Source organism: Eubalaena glacialis, chromosome 1 (genome assembly GCF_028564815.1).
Source record: "Eubalaena glacialis isolate mEubGla1 chromosome 1, mEubGla1.1.hap2.+ XY, whole genome shotgun sequence".
Lineage (NCBI taxonomy): Eukaryota > Metazoa > Chordata > Mammalia > Artiodactyla > Balaenidae > Eubalaena > Eubalaena glacialis.
This window is the reverse complement of record NC_083716.1, coordinates 181,658,065-181,665,488: the sequence shown is the minus strand read 5'-3', so window position 1 is coordinate 181,665,488 and position 7,424 is coordinate 181,658,065. Positions and strand designations below refer to the sequence as shown.

General features: G+C 38.4%; 1 non-coding gene across 1 annotated transcript; it reads right to left on the bottom strand.

Annotated features, from left to right (window-relative positions):
* Positions 1-4,675: 4,675 nt before the first annotated feature.
* On the bottom strand, positions 4,676-4,779 carry LOC133079066 (U6 spliceosomal RNA). The gene has a single exon (XR_009698034.1). It is a non-coding gene; the product is annotated as a U6 spliceosomal RNA (small nuclear RNA).
* Positions 4,780-7,424: the final 2,645 nt, after the last annotated feature.

The following is a 7,424-nucleotide window of genomic DNA, read 5'->3' as shown; positions in this document are numbered from 1 at the left end:
TAAGTGACCTGGAAGACAGGATGGTGGAATTCACTGCCACGGAACAGAATAAGGAAAAAAGAATGAAAAGAAATGAAAACAGCCTAAGAGACCTCTGGGACAATATTAAATGCACCTCTAAACGCATTCACATTATAGAGGTCCCAGAAGGAGAAGAGAGAGAGAAAGGACCCAAGAAAATATTTGAAGAGATTATAGTCGAAAATTTCCCTAACATGGGAAAGGAAATAGCCACCCAAGTCCAGGAAGCACAGAGAGTCCCATGCAGGATAAACCCAAGGAGAAAAATGCCGAGACACAAAGTAAGCAAATTGACAAAAATTAAAGACAAAGAAAAATTATTGAAACCAACAAGGGAAAAACGACAAATAACATACAAGGGAACTCCCATAAGGTTAACAGCTATTTCTCAACAGAAACTCTACAAGCCAGAAGGGAGTGGCACAATATATTTAAAGTGATCAAAGGGAAGAACCTACAACCAAGATTACTCTACCCGGCAAGGATCTCATTCGGATTCGACGGAGAAATCAAAAGCTTTACAGACAAGCAAAAGCTAAGAGAATTCACCACCACCAAACCAGCTCTACAACAAATGCTAAGGAACTTAAGTGGGAAACACAAGAGAAAAAAAGGACCTATGAAAACAAGCCTATAACAATTAAGACGATGGTAATAGGAACATACATATTGATAATCACCTTAAATGTGAATGGATTAAATGCTCCAACCAAAAGACACAGGCTCGCTGAATGGTTACAAAAACAAGACCCATATATAGGCTGTCTACAAGAGACCCACTTCAGACCTAGGGACACATACAGACTGAAAGTGAAGGGATGGAAAAAGTTATTCCATGCAAATGGAAATCAAAAGAAAGCTGGAGTAGCTATACTCATATCAGATAAAATAGACTTTAAAATAAAGAAGGTTACAAGAGACAAGGAAGGACACTACATAATGATCAAGGGATCAATCCAAGAAGAAGATATAACAATTATAAATATATATGCACCCAACATAGGAGCACCTCAATACATAAGGCAACTGCTAACAGCTATAAAAGGGGAAATCGACAGTAACACAATAATGGTGTGGGGCTTTATCACGTCACGTACACCAATGGACAGATCATCCAAACAGAAAATTAATAAGGAAACACAAGCTTTAAATGACACAACAGACCAGATAGATTTAATGGATATTTATAGGACATTCCATCCAAAAACAGCAGATTACACTTTCTTCTCAAGTGCACATGGAACATTCTCCAGGATAGATCACATCTTTGGCCACAAATCAAGCCTCGGTAAATTTGAGAAAACTAAAATCATATCAAGCACCTTTTCTGACCCCAACACTATGAGACTAGAAATAAATTACAGGGAAAAAAACGTAAAAGACACAAACACATGGAGGCTAAACAATACGTTACTAAATAACCAAGAGATCACTGAAGAAATCAAAGAGGAAATCAGAAAATACCTAGAGACAAACGACAAAAAAAAACATGACAATCCAAAACCTATGGGATGCAGCAAAAGCAGTTCTAGGAGGGAAGTTTATAGCAATACAATCCTACCTCAAGAAACAAGAAAAATCTCAAACAATCTAACCTTACACCTAAAGGAACTAGAGAATGAAGAACAAACAAAACCCAAAGTTAGTAGAAGGAAAGAAATATAAAGATCAGAGCAGAAATAAATGAAATAGAAACAAAGAAAACAATAGCAAAGATCAATAAAACTAAAAGCTGGTTCTTTGAGAAAATAAACAAAATTGATAAGCCATTAGCCAGACTCATCAAGAAAAAGAGGGAGAGGACTCAAATCAATAAAATCAGAAATGAAAAAGGAGAAGTTACAACAGACACCGCAGAAATACGAAGCATCCTAAGAGACTACTAAAAGCAACACTATGCCAATAAAATGGACAACCTGGAAGAAATGGACAAATTCTTGGAAAGGTAGAACTTTCAAGACTGAATCAGGAAGAATTAGAAAATATGAAGAGACCAATCACAAGAAATGAAATTGAAACCACGATTAAAAATCTTCCAACAAACAAAAGTCCAGGACCAGGTGGCTTCACAGGTGAATTCTATCAAACATTTAGAGAAGAGCTAACACCCATCCTTCTCAAACTCTTCCAAAAAACTGCAGCGGAAGGAACACTCCCAAACTCATTCTATGAGGCCACCATCACCCTGGTACCAAAACAAGACAGAGATACTACAAAAAAAGAAAATTACAGACCAATATCACTGATGTATATAGATGCAAAAATTCTCAAAAAAATACTAGCAAACAGAATTAAAAGGCTCATACACCATGATCAAGTGGGATGTATCCCAGGGATGCAACGATTCTTCAATATACGCAAATCAATCAATGTGGAACACCATATTAACAAATTGAAGAATAAAAACCATATGATCATCTCAATAGATGCAGTAAAAGCTTTTGATAAAATTCAACACCCATTTATGATAAAAACTTTCCAGGAAGTGGGCATAGAGGGAACCTACCTCAACGTAATAAAGGCCATATACGACAAACCCACAGCAAACATCATTCTCAATGGTGAAAAACTGGAAGTATTTCCTCTAAGATCAGGAACAAGACAAGGATGCCCACTCTCGCCACTATTATTCAACATAGTTTTGGAAGTCCTAGCCACGGTAATCAGAGAAGAAAAAGAAATAAAAGGAATACAAATTGGAAAAGGAGAAGTACAACTGTCACTGTGTGCAGATGACATGATACTATACATAGAGAATCCTAAAGATGCCACCAGAAAACTACTAGAGCTCATCAATGAAACTGGTAAAGTTGCATGATATAAAATTAATGCACAGAAATCTCTTGCATTCCTGTACACTAACAATGAAAGATCAGAAAGAGAAATTAAGGAAACAATCCCATTTACCACTGCAACAAAAAGAATAAAATACCTAGGAATAAACCTACCTAAGGAGGTAAAGACCTGTATTCAGAAAACTATAAGACACTGGTGAAAGAAATCAAAGATGACACAAACAGATGGAGAGATATACCATGTTCTTGGATTGGAAGAATCAATATTGTGAAAATAACTATACTACCCAAAGCAATCTACAGATTCAATGCAATCTCTATCAAATTACCAGTGGCATTTTTTTTACAGAACTAGAACAAAAAATCTTAAATTTGTATGGAGCCACAAAAGACCCCGAAGAGCCAAAGCAATCTTGAGGGAAAAAAACAAAGCTGGAGGAATCAGACTCCCTGACTTCAGACTATACTACAAAGCTACAGTAGTCAAGACAATATTGTACTGCCACAAAAACAGAAATATATATCAATGGAACAGGATAGAAAGCCCAGTGACAAACCCACGCACCTATGGTCAACTAATCTACGACAAAGGAGGCAAGGATATACAATGGAGAAAAGACAGCCTCTTTAATAAGTGGTGCTGGGAAAACTGGACAACTCCATGTAAAAGAATGAAATTAGAACACTACCTAACAGCATACACAAAAATAAACTCACAATGGATTCAAGATCTAAATGTAAGACTGGACACTATAAAACTCTTAGAGGAAAACATAGGAAGAACACTTTTCAACATAAACCACAGCAAGATCTTTTTTTGACCCACCTCCTAGAGTAATGGAAATAAAAACAAAAATAAACAAATGGGACCTAATGAAACTTAAAACCTTTTGCACAGCAAAGGAAAGCATAAACAAGACGAAAAGACAACCCTCAGAATGGGAGAAAATATTTGCAAATGAAGCAACTGACAGTGGATTAATCTCCAAAATTTACAAGCAGCTCATGCAGCTCAATATTAAAAAAACAAACAACTAAATCAAAAAATGGGCAGAAGACCTAAATAGACATCTCTCCAAAGAAGACGTACAGATGGCCAAGAGGCACATGAAAAGTTGCTCAACATCACTAATTATTAGAGAAATGCAAATCAAAACTACAATGAGGTATCATCTCACACCAGTTAGAATGGGCATCATCAGAAAATCTACAAATAAATGCTGGAGAGGGTGTGGAGAAAAGGGAACCCTCTTGTACTGTTGGTGGGAATGTAAATTGATACAGCCACTATGGAGAACAGTACGGAGGTTCCTTAAAAAACTAAAAACAGAACTACCATATGACCCAGCAATCCCACTACTGGGCATATACCCAGAGAAAACCATAATTCAAAAAGACACATGCAACCCAATGTTCATTGCAGCACTATTTACAATTACCAGGTCATGGAAGCAACCTAAATGCCCATCGACAGATGAATGGATAAAGAAGATGTGGTACATATATATAGTGGAATATTACTCAGCCATAAAAAAGAACGAAATTGGGTCATTTGTAGAGACGTGAATGGAACTAGAGACTGTCATACAGAGTGAAGTAAGTCAAAAGAGAAAAACAAATATCGTATATTAATGCATATATGTGGAATCTAGAAAAACGGTGCAGATGAACTGGTTTGCAAGGCAAATACAGAGACACAGATGTAGAGAACAAATGTATGGACACCAAAGTGGGAAAGTGAGGGGGGGTGGGATGAATTGGGAGATTGGGATTGACATATATACACTAATATGTATAAAATAGGTAACTAATAAGAACCTACTGTATTAAAAAAAAACTAAATAAAATAAAATTCAAAAAATAATATGGAATGCTTCACGAGTTTCCATGTTATCCTCGCACAGGGACCGTGCTAATTTTCTCTGTATCACTTGAATTTCAGTATATGTGTTGCCAAAGCAACCATGACCATGGGAATTTGTATTTTTTTTTTAAATTTATTTATTTATGGCTGTGTTGGGTCTTCGTTACTGTGCGAGGGCTTTCTCTAGTTGCGGCGAGCAGGGGCCACTCTTCATCGCGGTGTGCGGGCCCCTCACTATCACGGTCTCTCTTGTTGCAGAGCACAGGCTCCAGACGCGCAGGCTCAGTAGTTGTGGCTCACGGGCCCAGTTGCTCCGCGGCATGTGGGATCCTCCCAGACCAGGGCTCGAACCCGTGTCCCCTGCATTGGCAGGCAGATTCTCAACCACTGCGCCACCAGGGAAGCCCCGGGAATTTGTATTTTTAACAAGCTTCAAGGTCATTCCGATGCACATTCAGGATTTAGAATCACTGTTTACCCTTGCATTTGGGTCTTTAAAAGAATATATTCATATATATGAGAATATATTTTTATATATAGAATGTATAAAGTAATATGAAGGTTAAATCGTAAGATGGCATTCACTTTTTGTCGTACTCTTCTACTCCATTTAACATTGCCCCACGCATGCTGATTCGTTAAAATGCTACTTGTCTCTAAAATATTTTCATTAAAATATTCTCTCAATCTCCCTCTTTCCCTCCCTCACTCCCTTCTTCCCCTCCCTCCCCCTTTTTCATCTATTACCAAATTCTGTGATACATTTCCCTCACACCGAGAGCTACCTTAACCTCTCAAAGAAAAACTGTGTCACTGACAGCACCGCACAGTCCTGGTTAGTGAGCATCAGCATTTGTACTAAGTATGTTCTACCATGTTTTCTTGAATTAAGTGTGCTTGCAACATGTGACAATTCCCTATACCATTTTCTGGTGAGTTACGGTAAATAATTTTCACTCACAGTGCTATCAAAAGATAGAGTGCATTTCTTATGGTACTGCCATAAGAAATATAAAGAGCATCATGTTGGATGTTAAAATTTTTTAAACAACTCAAGATGACTTCAGGGAAATGGTTGTAATAAAGGGAAAGGATCAGCAGAGGTTCAGGGTGGTGGAAATCTTTTGACATTAGAAAGGATATCATAACATCCCTCTACCAGGGAGGATAAACTAACAATTACGAGTGGTAATGGGAAGAAACTATGGCTTGTGACATCTGGGGATTTAAAGAGAAGAAAAAAATCCACTTAAGAGGAACCTCTGCACTCAGGAATTTGATCAAAAGAGCCTGTTCACTTAAGCTGCCCTGGAACGCACACCGTTGCAGTTAACAGGGAACACCTACAGTGCTGCTGGGACTGCCGCATCCACACCTGGCAACGTTTCACTGCAGCCAATGGGAAGAGCTACAAGATGCTACAGCAGTGGTTCTCAAACCTCAGAGGATCACCTGGAGGGCTTGTTAAGACAGAGTCCTGCGCTCCACGGCCAAAGATTCTGACTCAGCAAGTCTGGGGTGGGGACCTGAGGATTTACATCTTTAACAGGCTTCTAGGTGATGCCTGACGCTACGGGTTCTCAGAGCACACTTTGACTGGCACTGACCACTATGTGTAATAACGGAACAGTTTTTTCTTTGCATTAAACTAATATGTATTCATCAAACCTAAACACTGTGTCCATTATTTGCATCATGGCTGAAGAAACTTAGGCAAGAAGAAAACTCATTGGACTGGCACTATTGTACCTGAAACATAATTATGTCTTACAATTACCTAATCCTCTCCCTTTGACTATCAATCATATCTATTAATCTTCTGTTGGTGTGCCTTGTCTACATATCATGAGGGGTGGGGTGGAATCCAAATGTTAATAAGTGTTAAATTATGGAGTTTTAAAAATCAAATCAAAATAGCAAAAATCATGAAAAAAATAATTCATGAAAGCTGACAAGCCTTCACCTGTATCATCTCAAGGTTAAATAATGATCAGAATTCTTTCAGCTGAAGTATTTACTTTGCATCTTGATGTTTGACTATCATAAATATACAACTGAGCTATTAGGCTCTATTTTTCACTGCAGATGAAACTGATGCATCTTTGTGTGGTATAGTCTGACATAGTAAAATTGTTACTCTCTAGGTAGGATATTCATAAAAATGTAATTATTGTAATCAGAACAGTCGAGAAGCTCATGAGAGGGGTTTGCCAGATTCATGATTGGCAGTTTTCAATCACTTCACATATAATAAAGAAACTTCTTAAAGAAGCCCTAGGAATCACTAATGTCTTACAGGGGGAAACTATTCTGAGCAAACAACAAAGGGTGTTGGGAGATGGTGGTGAGAACTCAAGCTGGCCTCCTCTGCCTGGCTTTGGGCAGGACTGGATGGAGTCCTTTAACATATTTCCTTCGGTTTACTCACCAACAGGTTTAACTAGCGTGCTATCTGCTGGGAGAGTGCTTTGAAAAGAAAGAGATCATGGAAAGACCACTGTACTGACTAGAATGCATTTATCATTTTCCTGCTTGAGTTCATAACTTGCTGGAGAAGTAGCCCCAAGTTGCTGTGCATGCACTCCACCACGTGGGGAAAATGTAGCAAGTGCCATCAGTGGGATGGGGCCCTTGCTTAGTTGGAGTTCCCAGTGTTCTTAATGTCCCAGATGCTGGTTTAGGCAGCATGCTTAATAAATGTAGAGATACCGCAGGCAATCGTATGTTGGCGGGCTAGAGAAATA